Below are 20,758 nucleotides of genomic sequence, written 5' to 3'. Positions count from 1 at the left end.
AACAATTTGTTTCTTTGAAAATTACTATTTGCCTTCTCCCCAGGTGGGAGCTGATGAGAACATGGATGTAAAAATTAAATTGTATTTAGCTTGTATAAAATAAGTTTTAAAAAAAGCTTTTTTTTTTGTTTTGTTTTGTGCTACTACTGAAGTTGCTTCGTTGTGGAAATGAGGTTATTGCAGGCACCTAGAATTTTATCTCCTTCACTTGTACAATGGGAAGAAATTCTCCAACAAGCACAGGAATCTGACTTTCTGATATTGAGACTCCTAGGCGTCAAGCCCCGTGGAAAGGTTGGTGGTTACGTGAGCGTTGGCGTTGATGTGGGCACCCTCCAAGTTGGGTGCAGGGAGCAGGGAAGGGCAGAACAGGCCCCTCAGAAGCCATGAGAAAATCAAGTGTTGGCAGCAGCGGTGAGGGTTGATGTCAGGGGCCAGGAGGAGGTGGTGAAGGGAGCATGTGCCTCAAGGCAGCCCTGGAACCCGCGGTCCCTGCAGTGAGGTCTGATCTGCAGGGGACGTGGACGGCCACGTGGCGAGGCCCACGGACAGCCTGGACTTGGCTGCCTCAGAACTCTGGTGGACGTTGCAAACGGCCCCACAGGGTTGCAGTGCACATTCCTCGGACAGAGAGAAGACGCTTGGAACTGTTTTCGGCACGAAGCCAGCGCCCTGTGAACAGTGGCCACTGCTGTCGTGACTGAGTGCCGTCCAACTGGAGGCATTTGCTCTGCTCAGTTCACTTAATTGGGCTTAAGTGAACTTAATGGGGTTGCCCTGCCTTTAACAAGCTTGATGCATTGAACGAGGACTCAGTCAGTAAAGTACTCTGTAAATATGTTCTCCTGGCTAGAGTGAGCAAAGCCCAGGGAGAGAGTGGTTCCTCAGTATTAGACAGGTGTTTGTGGTGGGGCCAGCTGTGCGGCTGCCAGAGCGAATGTGACTAGGAAGCCTCTGTCCCCCCGGAGGTGGCCAGCGTAACTGTTACACGTGCCGTAGGTAGAAAGTGGGCACTGCTGGGAAACTTGCTCATGTTGCTGTTTTCTGATTGGAAATTCAAGGTTTCTGAGCATCCTACATCGAATTTGTACATTGCTGAGACTGTACACCTTTCAACACTTGTTTTTTCCTGCTTTTCGGATCCATACAACCTGGCATTTGGCCGTGGCTTCCAGGACAGGCTGGATGCAGAGTGAAGTCCTCTCCTCACTGTCAATCTTTGCAGATGTCTTTCTTGAGAGTCTCAGTTAGGTTTTTACTTAACTAGACTTTTAAAGTTGCCATGCACATAACTCTACCAGTTACAATCGTGAGCTAACGTGGGTTTTTGGTTTTACTTTGATGAATGTTTAACATTTGCATGCTGGATGTGGGGGTGGAGGTCATTTATCTGCTTTTCATTTCCTTCTTGGTTATACTTAGTGACTTTTCAGGTAAGGTGTGGAAAGCCTGGTACAGGGTGAATTGCAGGCTGCAGTGTGGCGCGGTGGACGAGAGGCGCGGGCTGCAGTGTGCACAGTGGATGAGAGTGAAGCTATTTCCATCATCGAGGGAAACACACAAGAAACAATTTAAAAAACTGATCATCTAGCTTGAATGAGGTCCAACAAATTCAGTTTGCAAAGTTTAACTTCCAAGTTAACTTAGTAACTTTTCCCCTAAGTCATTAATTTAGTAGCTTATGTTTATTGCCTAAAGCAAGTCATAAATTCTAAAATGAATGACTAAACATGTAATAATTTAGGCATACAGCACCTGAAGGGAAAACTGCCAGTATGCTAAAATATTGGATACAGATGCTCAAAAAATATAATGTAACATTCTTACAATGCATGTGCTTTTAGCATGTAACTTGGTGAGTAGTTTTGAGCTATATTTGTAGGAATGTGTATCTTGAATACCTTAGGACACCACTGGAGATGTGTGCTTGAGAGGTATAAATACTCAATGTTCTTCTCCCTTCCCTTAAATAAAAAACATTAGCTCCCTTCATTTTTATTTTTATTTTTTGAAGTGGACTCTCGCTCTTGTTGCCCAGGCTGGAGTGCAGTGACGCAATCTCGGCCCGCTGCAACTTCCGCCTCCGGGGTTGAAATGATTCTCCTGCCTCAGCCTCCCCAGTAGTTGGGATTACAGGTACCCACCATCATGCCCCGCTAATTTTTGTATTTTTATTAGAGATGGGGTTTTGCCATAGTGTCCAGGCTGGTCTCAAACTCCTGACCTCAGGTGATCTGCCCACCTCGACCTCCCAAATTGCTGGGATTACAGGCGTGAGCCACTGCGCCTGGCCAGCTCCCTTCTATAATGATTTATACAGTTGTTTTTGCTTTTTGTATTTTTGAGACGGTGTCTCACTCTGTCGCCCAAGCTGGAGTGCAGTGATGCAAATCTTGGCTGACTGCAGCCTTCACCTCCTGGGCTCAGGTGATCCTCCCACCTCAGCTTCCTGAGTTGCTGTGACTAGACACACGTCACCACGCCCAGCTTTATTATTATTATTATTATTATTTTTATTTTTGGTATTTTTAAAGAGACAGGGTTTTGCCATGTTTTCCAGGCTGGTCTCGAGCTCCTGGGCTCAAGCAATCTCCTGGCCTCAACCTCCGAAACTGCTGGGATTACAGGCGTGAGCACCACATTTGGCCCATTTTTTTTTTTCTTCCAGGATTAGGAGTCGACTTTCAGAAAATCCTTCAACCTTGCAAGCTTAATTTTCCATAAAAGTATTCCTCTAGGATAAAAACAAGACACAAAGAAGTACGTGTGGACTGCAGTTAAAAATTTTCAACACAACTTAGCTTAGGAAAGTTGACATTTACAAAGAGCAGGAGGCCCGTTCAGTGCCTTCTGGGCACTGGGAATGGCGGTCTGTGGGCGACCCTAACATGTGCGGCGTCCTGAGACGTGATCGTGGTGTTCACGCTTTTACCGAGGGCTTCCCGGGAGTACCAGAGGCTGTTCTTCTGCGGTCGGCCAGCCAGGCAGCAGCTGCTGGAGAAGGAACAAATAGCAAAAGACAGATGTACACGGTGTTATTGTGGCAGAGAGGTTAAAACCAGGGTCACTTTGTTCTTACAGTTTTAAAAAACTAATAATGAAGTCCTTAAATATGTTCAGGATTTCAAAGCAGTTGTTGGTGTGTCTGTGTCTCTAGCTCCCGTTCGGGTGCTTCCTGCGAAGAGAGCTCAGAGACGCCACCTTTCCTTGATGAGGTGACAGTGTCTGGAGAGGTGTGAACCCTGTGGTAGGGGGGGTGAGTGACCTGGGGGGAGGCTGGGTCAGCGTGGGGATCCACCTCCACTCCACGTTCCTGTAGGGAATCCACAGTTCTAAGTCTTTATGATAGGGGTAAAATGAACCTGGAAGAGGTGTTATTTTTTAAGAAGTAAGTGCCATGCTCTTTTTTCCTCATACTTTTCCGTGTTTAAGCAGCATTGAAGGATAAGGCACTAGTAGCATGTTGTTTTGGAAACAATGTTGTTGGTTATTTTACATTGAATATGGTACTAAGGTTGCCTGGTAACAGAAGTTTTTCTTTAACAACATGGGACTCTGTTGAATCTGTTGCCCCATTGGCTGAGCCGTCTGAAATCAGTGCAGTAGCAGCTGAAGAGGCCTCTTCCCCTTGGAGGAAGCCGCTGGATTGGCAGGAGGCACCGCCCTTGATTGAGGGAGTGAGGCTGGTTTGCACGGACCCCACGTGGCCCCTGCGGCTCTCTCCTGCCCCCTGCTGGTTGGCCAAGCAGCTTCGCGACAGTGTGCTCAGTGTGAATGTTCACTGGGACAGGCCAAGGCTTTTGTTCCAGAAACACTGACTTCAGAAATGGCCGGCCGTGTGTGTTGAGTATGGCAAGAAAGACTTAAGTGTGGCTTAAACCTCTTGAACAAAGCAAGTTGATGTTTCAAATGCATCTCGAAGGCTAATGACTTTGCTATGGTCAATATTCAGGAGAAAAGAGGGTTTGATGAAATAGAAAGACAGGAGTGGCAAGGGACGTGCTTGTGCCCCGTATGGCTAAGCGATGTCCTGGCCGTTCCACACCACGGCCTCTGAGCAGCCAGCCTGCAGATAGTGGCTCAATTTAGATATCCCTGATCTCTGCAGAGCTTTGATCAGGTAGCCCAGGAGCAGATAGACACAAACGCTGACTGGAAACCCTGGCACACGGAGGCACTGGAAACAGCAAGCTGCTATTAACATCATAGTGAGAGGCAATCGCCTGATCTCTTAGAGGTTCAGCTTCTTTTGCTTCTAGACGTTCATCTGCGTTACAATACAGTTTTGCTCAGTTTATCCCCATTACTCCGCTGTCTTCGCTGTTAAAGTCTCAGCCAGCACTTAGCTCTGACACTCCAGGAATTTGACTGTGCGGCTGACCAGGGCTACCTGGCATGGCTGTAAAGCAGGCGAGAGCTTTCCGGAAGGCAGTGACGAGAACCCGAGGCAGGAAAGAGCATTGCTGGTCCACATACGGCAGTGCACCTGCAGCAGAGCATGTACGTGCACGTTCAGGCTAAACCGGTGTAGGAGAGAAGAAAACCACCTATGATTAGTCACTTAAAATGCCACACACCCAACCCTTGAGACCCTAGCACATAGAGCAGTAGTGGTATTGGAGACTTCAGGTGTGCTGAAGTCTGATTTTCTCACTTAACTTTTCCAGCAGCGTTTTCCTCATCTCTAAGCTGGGGCTAACAACTGCCCTGCATAGATTTGTGCATGGAACCGTGCGTGTAAATTGGAGTAGCCCCCAGGACCTAGGAAGGACTCGTGGTCAGTGTCGGTGGTCATGCGTGCTGTACGGGTCCCCCAGGAGGACCATTGCTACAGATAACTCCCTCCGTTCAATGTCACTGAATGTAAAAGGTGGGAGCTTGGCTTCTGATGTGTCTGGTTTGCTGCAGGCCGCGCTGCACCCCGTGGTTTCTGAGCCCTGGGCTGAAGTACGCCCTGCTGCATCGCCTGTGCCGCTTTTGCTGTGCAACGAGAGCTCCTGCCCCGGGAAACTTCCTCGCGCCTGACGAGCACCACAGGCTGCAGCAAGACCTGTCGGAAGCGTGGGCTGGGAGGAGCCCGCCGTGGCCCTGTCCTCTCCAGGCTAGGAGCGACTTTGTGGGGTTTGTCGGCCCTTCTCTCAGGTGTCCTGTATCTCATGGATTAGCTGGCGAGCCCTGTCAGATGCCTCTCTCCTGTCTGGTGGCGCACTCTCTAAAACGCTGCCTGCCACCCGGATCTCCTGGCGCAGAGTGAGGCCACATCTGCAGACCTTACCGCACAGAGTCCGAAGGCATTCGGCAAGAAGGGGAGTGGGCTGCATGTGAGTTCTCACTGGAGAAACCGGTTCTGCTCCCTACTCTGCTTTTGGGGTGCCAGATGTTCAGACCTGCTGTGTCTATCGGGCGCCATGGCAGGGTGGTGGGAGTGGGGGCGGGGAGAAGCGCGGATGGATCCAGGAAAGGACTTAGTTGAATGCCAGCTGTCCACATATTTGTTGCTGGTCTTGGGCAAGCTCCATAGTTTCTCTGGGCTTCCGTTTGATTGTGAGACTAGGACGCCGCCCGAGTCTGAAGATGTCGGTGTGTGCGGGAATGCCTGGCGCAGTCACCATGGGTTTTCCTTCAGCCTCCTCCGTGCCCCTCCCTGGGTCAATCAGTATCCATGCGTGCCACAAGTAAATTACAGTCCCTCCGAAAAACCAGTTGACCCGAGTTTTATGGTCAAGCATGGTGAGTGTCCTTGCCAGGAAATGCCACTAGATGTCTCGGGCCTGCTCCTCTATGTCCACAGCAATCCCCGGAACAGGCTGGTTCAGGACGTGGGAGGTGGGAGTCGGTGTTGCACCTAGGACAGGCTGAAGTCAAAGGCTCATTTCCTCTGTGAGGGGTGATCAGGATGACACATCAAGAGGAGCCCCATGGCTGACCCTGGAGGTGGACGGTCGGGTCGGATTGGCCGCCTTCCAGCAGGTATTTCGAGTGATGCCTTCCCTGGGTCACGCAGCCCTGATCTGTAGGGCACAACTTCCCAGCTCCAGCCAATCTGGTCTTGCCGTCTCCTTCCAAGAAGGTAGGTGTGGCGCAGTTGCCTTTAAGCGGCTCCTTCTGGACGCCGCAGGGCGGCAGCAAGCAAGCATGGGCTCCTTTTTTATTAGGTTGACCAAAATACGCGGGGCCAGCTTTGCACGATCCCATTCAGCATCACACGTGTGCATCGGCCACTCACCTGTCCATCTGCCACAGACAGGCTTGGACAGGACCATTGAGTGGCCTTTACGGCAAAGAGCCTAAAGGGCTCACAGGAAACCTGGACCCAGCGCAATGGTAACAGCGCAGCAATACCTGTCATTGATCAAGGGGTATTCTGGGCCGGTCGCGGTGTTAAGTGATCGAGTTCGGTTAGCACTCTTAGAATTAACCCTCTTTTGCCTATCAGGAAATAGAGGATGGAGGGCATTAACGCCAGGGAGCAGGGAGTAAGGGGACACACAGAGGGGCTGAGGGGCTGGGTGCTCTGAGCCCACGGATCCGCCCCCAGGCCCCGGCTGCACGGGCACCAGGGCTGCTGCTCTGGAGGGGGTGAGGAGCTCTGGGGAAAAGATGGAGCCTGACGTGGGTAAGATTTGGATATTTTCAGAAGAGATTTTCAGCCTGGAATGAGGGTGTAAGTGACTGAATCGGAGTGATGAGCCAGATAGCCCGGCTGCGGGAGCTCCCCTGTGAGGTGAGGGAGGAAGGTCTTGGGGGCGCCTGGCTGAGCAGAGGCGCTGGGTCGCCAGGAGCCGCCGCGGGTTTGGAAAGGGGGAGAAACGCAGCGCCCTGCACTGCAAGGGCACCGAGACGTGGTTGTGGTTCTTCCTGACTGTGACAGGCACAAATGGTGCTGATGGTGGAATGCACGGAGTCTGCCTTCAGAGAACTCCTTGTGTCTTTTAAAACCTGGGCCTCTCATTTAAACTTGGTGGCCTCAGGTGAATGATCAGAAACAGTTTCTGTTGAGGTTGCAGAGATTGTGCGTGGCGTCTGCTTGTGCACAGCCTCTGACTGTGTATAGTCTCTGATTGTGGCCTCTGGCCTCTTTGTGGCCTCTGATTGTGTGGGTCTCTGTGTGTGGTCTCTGTGTGTGGTCTCAGTGCAGCCTCTGATTGTGTGTGGTCTCTGATTGTGCGCGACCTCTGATTGTGAACGGCCTCTGATTGTGGGTTGTGTGTTTCCCGGGATTAAGTAGATGAGCCTCGTGCTGGGGCAGATGTACCTTGTGTTGGGCATGTGGAGGAGGAAGAAGTTTAACCCATCCCCTCTTTGAGAATGGCAGGGCAGTAACAAAGGTGGTTGATTTATACATGGCCATCCTCGTGAGGTGAGGACCTGAAAGGTTTACTGCTTTCCTGGAAAACTGCTCTGGGCATCACCATCACTGATCATGGACAGCAGCTCAGAAGCCCGTTTAAGGTGCAGGGAGGGACTGGCGCTGGTCCTGTCTGTGCCCAGGCTGCTGGTCACACCGACGGCCAGGGGATGGCTGCCTTTGCACGAAGTTGGGGTCAGAGTTAATTTGGGCAGTGTCGGCTTTGATTTAGGTCAAGATTGGTCAGTCGTCCTAAAATACTAGCCATGAAAGCTTTCATAGATTGTAGTTCTTTGGGAGGTTTCTATGCGGTTTTTAAAGCATAGGGCCCATGGCCAGTGTTGAATTACATTTTGTTCAGTGTAACTGACAGGACACTGGACCTTGAGTCCCAGGCCTGCCACCGGGTTCAGGGAGCTTCAGAGAGGGAGATGTTTGTGCTCAAGTTTTCACCGATGGGATGGGACATGGGCATGGGGCTGGAATGCTCTAACCTTCAATCTTCAGTCATCGGTATCACCTGTGCACACGCATATCGTTTTCAAAGATGGACAAGCTTTTGGGAAATATCTGAAGACTTTTCCAGTTTTGAAAGAAGCCGGGATGACACTGGAAACGTCAGGTGTCTTGGCTGCTGATCAGGTCTATCACTACGCACATGGTCCCTAACCTGGCACACCTCTGATCCCACACAGTGGGTGACCAGGTCCGTAACCTCAAAAGCTTCTGATTGGGCGCAGGTGGTGACTAGGTCTGTAACCTTGCCTGGCTCTGATTGGACACAGCAGGTAACCAGGTCCCTAACCCTCGCACACCTCTGATCATGCACAGCGGGTGACGAGGTCCATAACCTCACACTTCTGTGCACAGCAGGTGACCAGGTCCCTAATCTCAAAAGCTTCTGATTGGGTGCAGCTGGTGACTAGGTCTGTAACCTCGCGTGGCTCTGATTGTGCAGAGCTGGTGACCAGGTCACTAACCACACACACCTCTATTCGTACACAGCGGGTGACCGGGTCCATCACCTCACACCTCTGATTGTGCATAGTGGGTGACCAGGTCTGGAACCTTGCATACCTCTGATCGTGCACAACGGATGACCAGGTCCATGACCTGACGCCTCTCTGCACAGTTGGTGACCAGGTCCGTAACCTCACACCTCTGATCGTGCACAGCTGGTGGGCACAGGACCCACTTCAGTGAGGGGCTGACTTCCCAGGTGTGAAGGGGGAATGCTGTGTGGCTCGCTAAGCTCCTCCATGCTTTGGGGTCTCCAGGCTGTGGGCAGCAAGTAGGAGGTTGTCCCAGGAGGCTGCTGTGTGTTGGGGATGGGAGGCAGCTGCAGGGTGGAAGTAGGATGATGTTGTAGGGGGCCACTGTGGGGGGGTGGCACGGGAGGCAACTGCAAGTTGGAAGTAGGATGTTGTCCCAGGAGGCTGCTGTGTGTGGGGGAGGGAGGAGGCAACTGCAGGGTGGTGTGGTGGTCCCCGTGCCACTGATTTCAGGTTAAAATAGAATGTGGACCTCTTTTTACAATAGTTAATTACTCCGCTAGTTTGTGTTGCTGTCTCTTGCTGTGCAGTCCACAGTCTGACAACTCTGTGGTCCCCATGTTTCCCTCCTGCTCGTGTTACCCAATCCTGTGGGTCAGATGTGAGGAAACCACTCTCCACTCCTCATCTGGAGTGGTCTCGAGCTGGGTGTGCTGGTCTCCTTGTGGGCTAAAGTGTTCTTCTGTTACTGTTTTCTCTGTTTTTTGACTAAATTTAGCAGACTTGTGTATGGTGCAAACATTTTTAAGAATGTCTTTTGCCTTTATGGAAAAAACGCCTGCATTGCTTTAAAATGAACCTTTCCTGTGTCTCTATCCTTCCTCAGATTGCTCTGTGTTAGAAACTCGGTGGTGTGTGTGCTTCATGGCCTCATTCCATCAAGCACTGTAACCTCTGATGGCAAAAGTGACTGCACTCAAGGCAAAAAACTTTGCAAATGTTGAAAAGAATGAGCAAAAACAATATATTGTTCTCTTGTCATCCTGAAATGGCTACTCTTAATATTTTGATGTAGTTCTTTCCATTCTTTTTAAGTAAAGTTGCTTCTAACACAAGCACTTTGATTATATTGATCAAATTATATTCAGGAAATAAGGAGAAAGTAAAAAGAATATCCAGTTTGGGGCAAAAAGGAAGACGACATAGAAAGAGACTGTAAAACTCCCTGCAACTTGAAAAGCTGGGTTGTGGTGGTTGTGGTTTTGTTTTTACCGTGAGAGACCACAGGATTCTTCTTGGCACTGAAGGGCAATAAGATAATACCCTGTGTGTGTTCTGGTGGCTGTATAAACCGAGCCGCATGTCCTCTTTCGAAGCAGAGAAAGCATGAGGTTTGAGGTAGTGGTTTGGTAACTCTTTGAAAGTCTGTTTGTAGGACTGCACTGCAGAGATTAGGTCAGTCTGAATTAGAATCGAATGATCTGTTCAGGCCTTGGGAGCTTTCTACACCGGGTGTACGCCTGTTCTGGATGTGGTGTAGAAGGAACAGGACTGGGAGGGTTTCTTGCTTCCCAGTCATAGAAATGCCTGCAATTATCACTGTTTGTTGTGTTTCGGGAAGCTATTTCAGGAGGGAAGTGTCCGTTCCAAGGCTGCTGGTTGGCCTTTCATCACCCTGGGGGTCTTGGTGTGGGTCACTGGAGCCGTGACTGCTCATGAGTGGAGCTCTGTCTCTCTCGCTGCCGCGCTGGTAGACAGCTAGTCACCAACACAGTGTGTGTCCCAGTGGCCTTTGAGAAGAATTCTCTACATCATTTTTATACAAGGTCCTTTTTCCTTTCAATGTCAACATCGTGTCTTCTAGCCAAGCGATATGTTCTTGCAGAAACAGGAAGTGTGGCCCAAGTGAGAAATGAGGGAATTGATCCATAACTGCTATCAGTTTTTATAGAGTTGAGCCATTGTAATTTATACACAAACATGTTAAATCTGTAGAAGTGAGTCACGGTGCCAGACCCTCACAAATGCCGAATGTCTACGTGGGACCTCTCTTCTATCGGGTCCACATCACAAGAAGAAAAGTCGCTCAAATGCAGGACGGAGTGGACGTGAATCTCTGAAAACTCCATGAATCAGAGTGACTGCTTTCCCAATTGCTGGTCTCCCCATTTGAGGTTGTGAGATTCCCGTTCTGAAGCTCCTTCAATTTCCCAGCATCCATTTCACTCCTTCATGGAGATAACAGACTCACACTGATACCTTGTTCTCAGATTTTCTAATTAGAAAAAGCACATATTTCACAAGAATTGTCCAACTAACTCACTCCTTAGCCTGGGGTAAGCCACATACCTCTTTTCTCTTTAAAATACTCACGTTTCAGAACTCTTGGTAAATTATTTAAGAATAGGAAGGTACCATGACTTTGGCCACAAGCAGTGTTATGTATAATGTGCAAGTGAGTGCCTTGAGAGCCATGGTTGCTAAAAACAAATTTTCTCAGAAGAGAAAAATGTAAGCAGTTCTTTACATGATCGTTAATTTTGTTTTGCCTAAATAACATCTTGTCGTTGTACAGGGATACAGGACGTTGCTGAGTGTTGACGGGGGCGAGTGGGTCCCGCTGCCCCATTGTGTGATCCTGAATATCGACAGGGGTGAGTGGGTCCTGCTGCCCCACTGTGTGTGACAAGCCCTTTGTTTCTGGCCCGGAAATGTGCCGGCTCCGTCAGTGCATTGGGCTGGTGTTGGCTCCCTTTGTTAGTTGGCATGCGAGGCAAAATCTCACACCTTTCACTCTTATTGACATACAGATGCCAAAGCTTTGAACAAATTCTTACTAAATCAAACCCAGAAATATGTAAAAGGGATAAGAATACCATGAACACTTAGAGTTTGTTCTCATGATCTGTAGTTTTGCATTGCACATTTGGCTCATCATTCAAAAATCAATGTAATTCACCACATTAACAAAAAATAAAGCAGAAAACCCATTTATTTTATCCTCTCGGTAGACACTGGAAAACATCTGTTGAAATTTAATAGTCCTTATACGAATTTCCTATCACATCAGGAACAGAAGGGAACTTTCTCCGTTTGATAAAGGCCACTCTTGAGAAACAAGAGCTGTACCCCCTCCTCGGTGGTGGCAGCCGGGAAGCTCTGCCCACAGTCAGGGGTGTCGGGAGCATGGCCATTCTCCGTGCTTCAGGTTCGCATGGTGCGCACGGGGTCCCTCGTCTGTGAAGTGAGTCAGGAGAACTAAGAGGCATAAAGACTTGGAAGCAGGGAGATGCTTGATGTACAGAAGATACAGGGCCTTATTTAGAACATTTTAGGAAATGTACAACCAACCAGAAATGATGTGAATTTTGCAAGCATGCAAGATGGACTCTTCGCAACAGATGTATACAGATGCCCAGTGGCCCATGAGAGGTGCTCACCCAGGGAGTCATTGGGTAAGTACAACTTAAACCCACGAGGTTCCCCTTCACAAGAGTGGAGAAGGGAGGACAGTAGCAGGTGTTGGTGAAGATATGACAGACTGGATCTCAGACGGAAGGATACTTAAAACGGCACAGCCACTTCTGCAAACTGTGGCAGTTTCTTTAAAATGTGTACACTTACCATATGGCCCAGCAGGTATGCTGTAGACGTTCACCAAGGAGAGCAGAAAATGTGTGTCCTTGTAAAAGAATGCACATTATCTCCAGAGTAAATTGTCATAGCCAAGAACGGGAAACAACATAAATCTCTCTCATCTGGAGAAACATGAGCAAATTCTGATATATTCATACATTGTCCTAGTTCCCATCAGGAAAAACGTACAAAATGCTGAAACCAAAACAGACAACGGGGATGAGTTCCAGGAGCCTTGAACTGAGCAGAGAGTGAACACCACGCCGTGGAGTCCATGTGACAATGGAGAATCTATGCGAGTCTCGGGTGACGGAAGAGCGCCAAGAACACTCCTCGAGAATGAACAGTGGCTGTCTCTTGAGGGCTGGGATTGACTGGGAGGGGACTTGTGGGAACTTTGATGCAAAAGATTTGATTAGGGTAATAGATTTCCATTTATCGAAATGCGCCAAGTGAACTCAAGATCTGAACATTTCACTGTGTATACTGTGTACTCCCTACCTTCCAAAAAAACAATGAAAAAATAATTACAAATGAGCACTGAACTCGATAGATTTTTCACCGTGGTATTAGATAGCAATTCTGAAAGCATTTCTTTATCTCCAGGCTTAAGCAAATAAGCTTAATAAATCAGTGAATATATTGAGTGCTGCAGGTGCCAGGTTTCTTTCTTGGTAAGAGGTAGAAATAAGAAAAGGCCAAAGCCTGGAATGGATCACGTGGGATTAGGTTGCAGCAGGGGGTGCAAGTATAAGCTGGTGGCTCCCGACAGATGTAGACAGGGACAGAAGTGCCTGTGGATGGGTGTGGGTGCACATGCGTGTACATGCGTGTGTGTGTTCTACTTGCCGGCAATGCCCAGCAGCACCCGGTGCCCACTCTTAGCTTCTAAACACCGTTCTTCACTAGAAGGAGCCCTGGCCTAAGGGCTGGGGAATCCGGTGTCAAATCTGGGACCAGTTGAGCAACAGAACAAACCATTGTAACTATGAATCATAACCCACGAAGCCAGACTCCATGAGTACATATGGACATATGTAAATCAATGCTGAAAGATAAAATAATTATTTTTCAGTGAATATGGAAGATCTAATGATTTAGAAGGAATGACAGGAAATCTGTGGCTGCTAAAACTAGTAGTGGAGAATTCATGGAAAACAGAATATGCACATAGTGTCAGGGTGTCTCCTCCCAAATCTTAATTTCAACGCGAGAAGTAGCATCTTTGCTTTGGAGGCACTTAGGCACCACCTTCACTGAGTTGCCGATGTTAACATTGTCACACAGGACAGACTTCTGCGGTGTCCCGGCTAAAATGCATACTCCTGAGTCTAGTCCGGAAGATACCAAAATAAAGGACAAGCTGTAAAATAACTGACCTGTATTCTTTCACATTTCCAATTTCAAGAAACACAAAACCTGAGAAACTTGGATGCTGGACGGGTAAAAATCACATGACAAATCAATTCATGATCCTGGATTGGATCGTAAAAGAGGAAGACAAAGTAAGAAAATTATGGAGACAGTTGACAGCATTTGAAAGTGAACTTTGTATATGACAGTTAAATTTCCGGATCTTGAGGAAAGTGAATGTGAGAGCATATCCTTGTGTTTAGGAAATACATTGAAACATTTAGGTATGGAGGGACATAGTATCTGAAATTTATTTTCATTTGACTTAGAAAATTCATGGGGGAGGGGGGAAAGCAGTGATGTAAGATAGGAGCAGTTGGGCCTAAGTTGAGCCTGGTAAGTTATGTGGGAATTCACTACGCTGGTCTTGCAGATTTTCTGTGTCTTTGAAATTACATCCAAAAAGTTTAAAACGGAGAATATGCAAAACAAAAAGCGATTTGTGCAAGTGAGTGGACTGTCACCTCACTGATCCCTTCAGTTTTCGGCCATGAGCCAAGTCAGTCACATAGTGGTTTTTGACCTGGGAATTAGAAATAGTGGCCAGATGACCAGGCTCTTTATCTAGTTAGGGAGAGAAGTGTGCACAAAGGCTGACCAAGACCAAGCAGTGTGATGAGTTGCTCGTGGGCATGATGCTGAGGGTCTGGGTCCTGTCTCAGGTGGCAGCTTGGGGGGTTTAAGCCAGAAAGCCACGTCCGATTCCCTTTCAGTGGGATCATTCTCGCAGCTTCAGAGAAAACTGCCCCAACCCGTCTTCACTCACGCTGGCCATTTTTGGTGGTGGTGGTTTTATTCTGCTAACACCGTTCTCACTGACAGTTTAGGGCCTTTGAGCGGATTTTTGCCTGTGTCTCGAAGATTCTCGTCTTGACAGCTGGTATGTTTCATTCCTGTTGTTCTGATTCTGTGTTAAGAGGGTTCTTCCCTGGCTTCACAGTTTGGAGTTGCTGCTGCATCTGTCTCTGCTTTAATTCTCTAGTCCATCTATCCACTTGTCTCATCCCTTAACAAGTGGCCTGCGTGAGATGCCATGAGACTGTCTGCCTTATCACCGCTGCGACCCCAACCCGTAGGGACTTACAGAGAAGGCATTCAGTGAATGTGTGGAATTAATGTAATGGGTTAATAGCCACAAAAATGTCTTAATGGTTGTTTTAGTCCATTTCCATGCTGCTGATAAAGACATACCCGAAACTGGGAAGAAAAAGATTTAGTTGGCGTTGCAGTTCCGCATGGCTGGGGAGGCCTGAGAATCATGGTGGGAGGCGAAAGGCACTTCTTACATGTCAGCAGCAAGAGAAAACGAGGTAGAAGCAAAAGCGGAAACCCCGATAAGCCATCAGATCTCATGAGACTTATTCACTATCACGAGAATAGCACAGGAAAGACGGGACCCAGTGATTCAGTTACCTCTCCCTAAGTCCCTCCCACGACACATGGGGATTCTGGGATGTAGAATTCAAGTTGAGATTTGGGTGGGGACACAGCCAAACCATATCCATAGCCAACACAGTCCTGGCCCATGGCCGGTGTTGAGCTGAGCTGCGACCGTGGCTGTGTGAGTTGGGGTGCGAGGCGTGCACACGCCTCTCAGCGGTACAGTGAAAAGATTTGGAGGCTCAAACGTGTGACCTACAAAGAATCTCCAAAGATCAAGGTTCATTCACCCTAAAAAGAAAAATCTCAGTGCAGTTTACACCCAGTGTTTGCTTGCGGATATGGATTCTAAAGTATTAAAATGAAAAAAGTCTGTGAATAAATTTTAATGTCTTTACTGGAACTGTAAACACTGATTTTCTTTCCTCACCCACCCATCTGTTGGTGAGTTTCAGAAGGTGGATGAACCGTGCTGCGGGGACAGAGAGGAGGGTGCAGCTTGGCCTCTGGGACCTCAGCTGAGCACTGACTGAGCTCTCTGCGTTTCAGACGTCCACACGGAAGCTGTCCAGGCGGCTCTGGCCAGACACAAAGAGCAGAAGATGGCGGTGCCTATGCCTTCCAAACGCAGGTCCCTGGTCGTGCAGACCTCCATGGACGCATACACCCCTCCAGGTAAGGGACACGCTCCCCGACGCTGCCTCCTGAACATGCTGGGCACCTCAGAATTGACCACTAGCCCAGTAGTCGGGTTTCTGCCTTCAAAGTCATGGTGCAGAAATGCAGATTTTGTGAACCAGAAGTCCGAAAACAGTGTATGAAAAGTAACATTATGTATCTGTATAAATACACATTTTTAAGTTTTCATCAAGATTCATACATACGATACATACCAGTAAAATCTCACACAGTTTTATTCATTTAATTCCTTGTAGGGAAAAGGGAAGAGTTCGTAACCCTCCGGGTGGAATTGGACTTTTCTTCTGATTAGGCTGGTGCATGCGTGTTCTCAAATCTTCAGATAAGTGTGCTGTATTGTTGGATTGTTTTAGAACAAGCGAATTGGACAGTTTAGGCAGCTACCCGAATCAGGTCATAAACTTTGCCTGCAAGGTGCCAGCTAGTATTTTAGTTCCTGCAGGCCATAAGGTCTCTCACAACCACTCAACTCTGCCCTCTGCCATGGGCGATAGCAAATGCGTATGGCTGTGTACCCAGAAAACTTTATTTACAAGAACAACGGACCAGATTTGGTGCACGGACCTGCCAACCCCTGATCTAAATTACTGAAGGTAATAGCCAATTTATATTTCTGCTATATAATACTGCTTTTCTTTAATCTTGAATTTTACATAGCTACCCTAATTCTCCATTTTCTCTGCCCAAATAATTATAAACTACATTACATGATCTTCACACCCAAGTAAAGCAGAAAGTTTAGTTATCCAGATACTTGTTAGACACGGATTGAACCTATGCTATTTGGTGTTTAGTTTCTATGATTTTGATTCCAACATTATTCATGCCGTTGTTGCAAGCTTGTCTTCTCAAAGGACCTGAATCGCCTTACATCCCACGTTGAAGCTACATATACAACATTTGGGGGAGTATTTTTACTTCTGAAGTTTAGCTTAGTCTTGGCAAGCAGTGAGACAGAAGAACGTGCCTCAGATTGGAGCTGAGGTCAAGTGTACGTCCACATGACTGCAAGCAGCTCCTGAGTTTCACCTTTACATACCTTTACAAACGAAAGTACTGGAATTTAAAGGACAGAACTTAGAGTGCATCACTTTGGGTTTTCGTTGCTTTTTGTTTTGAGACAAGGTCTTGCTCTGTCACCAAGGTTGGAATTCAGCATCATGATGGCAGCTCTTGGCTCACTGCAGCTGTGACCACCTGGGCTCATGCGGTCCTTCCACTTCAACCTCAGGCAGCTGGGACCCCAGGTGCTCGCCACCACACCCAACTAATTTTTAAGTGTTTGTAGAGACAGGGTGTTCCTATGTTGTTTTTGTTTTTCATTGACACATGACGTGTTCTTCATGTAAAGAACGCAGTGCCAGCCAGGCAAGGGAGTGAATGCCGTGCTAGCAAGTTGTTGACAAGGGAGCCCTTTCTGCCAACGTGCTCCCTTGGGCTCCTCCCTTTCCTTATTTTAATATTAAGCCACAGCACATAATGAAGGGCTGGGCACGATAGCTCATGCCTATAACTCCAGTAATTTGGGAACCCAGGGCAGGTGTATGGCTTGAGCCCAAGGGTTCAAGGTCAGCCTGGACAACATGGCAAAATGTACAGAAATGCCTTTTGTACATCTTGTCTTCACCAAAAGTACAAAAAATTAGCTGAGCCTGGTGGTGTGCACCTGTAGTCCCAGCTACTTGGGAGGCTGAGGTGGGAGAATCACTTGAGCCCAGGAGACAGAGGTTGCTGTCAGCTGAGATGGCACCACTGCACTCCAGCTGGGGCAACAGAACAAGACCCCCATCTCGATAATAAATACAGACTCTTTAGAAATGATTAGGCCAGGCATGGTGGCTCATGCCTCTAACCTCAGCAGTTTGGGAAGCCAAGGCAGGCAGATTGCTTGAGTTCCCAGCATTTGAGACTAGCCTGGGCAACATTCCAAAGCCCATCCCTACAAAACATACAGAAATCAGCCAGGAATGGTGGTGTGTGCCTGTGGTCCCAGCTGCTTGGGAGGCTGGGATGGGAGAATCACCTGGGCTGGGGGAGGTTGAGGCTGCAGGGAGCCATGATCGTGCCACTGCACTCCAGCCTGGGCAACAGAGCTAGACCCTATCTCAAAAAATAAAATGCTTAATCCTGTTTCTTTAGTTTATAATTTGCAAAAACTTATGGAAAAAAATTGCATTTGTATGTGTTCTTTGTGTAACTAACAACATGGACGTAAAAGGATAACCCACTTGAAATATTTTAAACCAAATTTTTGGCATTAACCAGTATGTAAGGCAACAGGCATTTTTCTTGACCACTTGTTATAAGAGAAATGACTTTGAAATGAAAGAAGCATTGCGGTTATTTGCTTATTTCTCGTATTGAATCTAACCGCTGAGAAATGTTACTGGGTCATGCATGATGGATAACTTAATTGTCTGCAAAATATAAAAGAATATTTGAAATGTTATTATTGTGAAATGTTTGGATTTATTTGACTAACATTTTTATATAAACCATAAAGCATCCTTTGTAAATTTTCATCAGGAGTCCTCTTGGTATCACATGGGGCAGTTTTGTAAAATCATAAATGTCAATATCATAAAATTTTTTTACTCCCAGCCTATTTTGTGCTTAGCGATAGTTTGCATGTTTATTACCGTAGTTACTAGGTCCAAATCTTAGCTGCATTTTCTTACCTAGTTTTCTTGGTTGCTGGTAACAGTGTTTAGATCTTACTCAGTTTCATTGCCCTTCAGAGAATGTTCTTGAAGTTTATCTTCTATGAAATGACTGGCTGCTGACCTGGCTCGTAGTTTCTGGAGAAACTCTCATTAGGATTGTGGCAACACTAATATTCTATGGCTGAAACTTTCCTTTAGTTTTCACATGTAAAGATATAGGAATAATTTGCCAAAACTTGTTCTAGCCATGATGAGGGAACAGGGACTGAAGTCACACATCTGCCACAAACAACTGTAAAGCTGCACAAAACGAATGAGGTGGCTGTTTTTAGTCTGTGACCACAGCTGTGCCAGCCAGAACCTGAGGGCAAGGGCAGGAGAATGAATGAGACGCACCCACAGTACACTTGTCCTCTGGAGTTCACCTGCAGATCGTGGCACCGAGAGCTCAGGTGTGGGCGGAGCATGGCCCTCCTACCAGGTCCAGGAGGGGGAGATTGGAGTGGGTGCAGGATTGGAGCTCTCCACAGATTCACACCAACAGCGAATCCAACCAAGCCTGCCCATGTCACGATGACCCAGCAGTGCCTGTGCTAGCTGCTAAAACAGGAGCTGCAAAGCTTCAGAGGAAGGTTAGGGATCCTGAGTGTGCTCAACAAGTTACCCACAATGTGTAATATTCAGCAAATCATCACTGCATACACAGAGAAACAGGAGGTAGAATCTGTGGTCAAGAAAAAGGCAGTAAAATAGCGCACACACATGCAGGGTGGTCTCTGTCACTCACCACATGCGGCAGCTGAGCACATGAAGTGCGCCCGGTCTGAAGTGGATTTGCTGCGTGAAAGACATGCTAGTTACTATAGAAAATACTGTATTTGTGTATATATGTATATTTTATATATATATATATATATATATATATATTTTTTTTTTTTTTTTTGAGACAGAGTCTTGCTCTGTCGCCCAGGCTGGAGTGCAGTGGCGTGATCTTGGCTCACTGCAAACTCCGCCTCCCGCGTTCATGTTATTCTCCTGCCTCAGCTTCCCAAGTAGCTGGGATTACATGCACCCGCCACAACGCCTGGCTAACTTTTTGTATTTTTAGTAGAGATGGGGTTTCACCGTGTTACCCAGGATGGTCTCGATCTCCTGATCTCGTGATCCACCCGCCTCGGCCTCCCAAAGTGCTGGGATTACAGACTTGAGCCACCGCATCTGGCCTATTTGTATTTCTTATTGAAAGTATAGTATGAGCATTTTGAGTTAAAAATATACTAGTTTATATATTTATATGAGGCTACAAGGAAGGTTTCAAGTTCTATAACAGGACTCTCAATTCTGTTGGAAAGTGCCAGTCTAGATGTCTGATACAGCAGAAAACTGAGTTTTTAAATCTATAATTATAAATATTTAGGGAATCAAAGTACAACGTGTCAGAGAATGAAAACGTTTTAATTCTTGAGCCAGAGGAAGGGCAAACACTTTTCACTATAATGGAGTTGGGGAATTTCAGGTTCCGTACATGATAATCTTGAGAATTGTCACTCCTTCCTCACAGGTAAAAATCTGAGCAACCTGAAAAATCAGCAGTTCTTAAACCTGCAAGAGAAGTGAGGTTACCGGCAAGCCACTGTCTGTAGATTGGCTGGACAGGTAAAGCAGATGAATCACCATACACTGGAGCACAATGCTCCAAGGAACCAAAGCTGGGATTGGAAAGCCTGAACTGGAATTGACAAATTGCTGCAGTGAGCTGTGGCCACGTCTGAGAGTTAAAACCTCCAGGAGGCCTGTGCCTATGGGTCTCATGCTTTTTGTGAATTGTATCATCAGAAGCTCAACCAGGTTCTCGAAGTGTAAATATGAGAGAAAAATCCCCTCATACATACTACAGGGGAAAGAGAATAAGAATCATTTTTCAATATGTGGGTGCACTCTTCACTAGGTCTACCTTCCAGAGAAGCTAGTTAAGTGGAGACTCACCTGGTGGGATTTTATCAGAGCCTTCTGACCTGGGGGAAAGGGAAATACTCAACTCCAACCTCCAGAACTGAAAAGCAAAAAAGAACAGAGTATCCAAGCACTATGGGACTTCCACAGAGGCATAAAATATGCATAACGGTAATACAAGGGGGAAGAAAGAGGAACAGAAGAACTATTTGTAACAGTAATAGCTGAATTTCCTCAGATTAATGCCAGACACCAAACCAGAGATCCAGGAAGCTCAAACACCTAGATTCTCTTAAATATTGTAATATGTAATATTTAAAATAGTTATAATTACAATGTAATAATACATTTGTGATATTAAATATTACAATTACTTAAAATGCAAACTAGAAACAAATTGTTTCTAAAAACCAAGAAGTGTGGATTCTATAAAGCTGATTTCTTTTATTCTATTCTTAATTCTAAGCCTTTCAAAGAATAAAGTACTCTCACATTAATAAACGACAGGCGAAACAAATACAAATGAGGCCGCCCTCTGTGACACGGAAGGCCCTATGACCTATTCCACCTCTTCTAACACCAAGTGTGCGGTTTCTCTCACCCTCTCTGGACACCAACTGTGTATTCTACAACTGAATTCAGGTCTGAAATTAGGGCAGACCGCACAGGTCAAG

General features: G+C 47.0%; 1 long non-coding RNA gene across 3 annotated transcripts in view; it reads left to right on the top strand.

Moving 5' to 3' along the window:
• The window catches only part of LOC139361295 (uncharacterized), a 92,278-nt gene extending 71,520 nt beyond the window's left edge, over window positions 1-20,758 (top strand). Inside the window, exons 1-4 of one of the 3 annotated variants that reach the window (XR_011618839.1) lie at window positions 12,484-14,269; window positions 15,319-15,444; window positions 15,705-16,061; window positions 19,693-20,758. This is a non-coding gene — a long non-coding RNA (uncharacterized lncRNA). Of the gene's footprint in view, window positions 1-12,483; window positions 14,270-14,648; window positions 15,445-15,704; window positions 16,062-19,692 lie in introns of those variants that run through there. The other 2 variants (XR_011618840.1, XR_011618838.1) reach the window with 2 other exon arrangements.

Source organism: Macaca nemestrina, unplaced genomic scaffold (genome assembly GCF_043159975.1).
Source record: "Macaca nemestrina isolate mMacNem1 unplaced genomic scaffold, mMacNem.hap1 Scaffold_141, whole genome shotgun sequence".
Lineage (NCBI taxonomy): Eukaryota > Metazoa > Chordata > Mammalia > Primates > Cercopithecidae > Macaca > Macaca nemestrina.
Note: the sequence above shows the minus strand (reverse complement) of the source record. Positions and strands in the feature narration are given on the sequence as shown.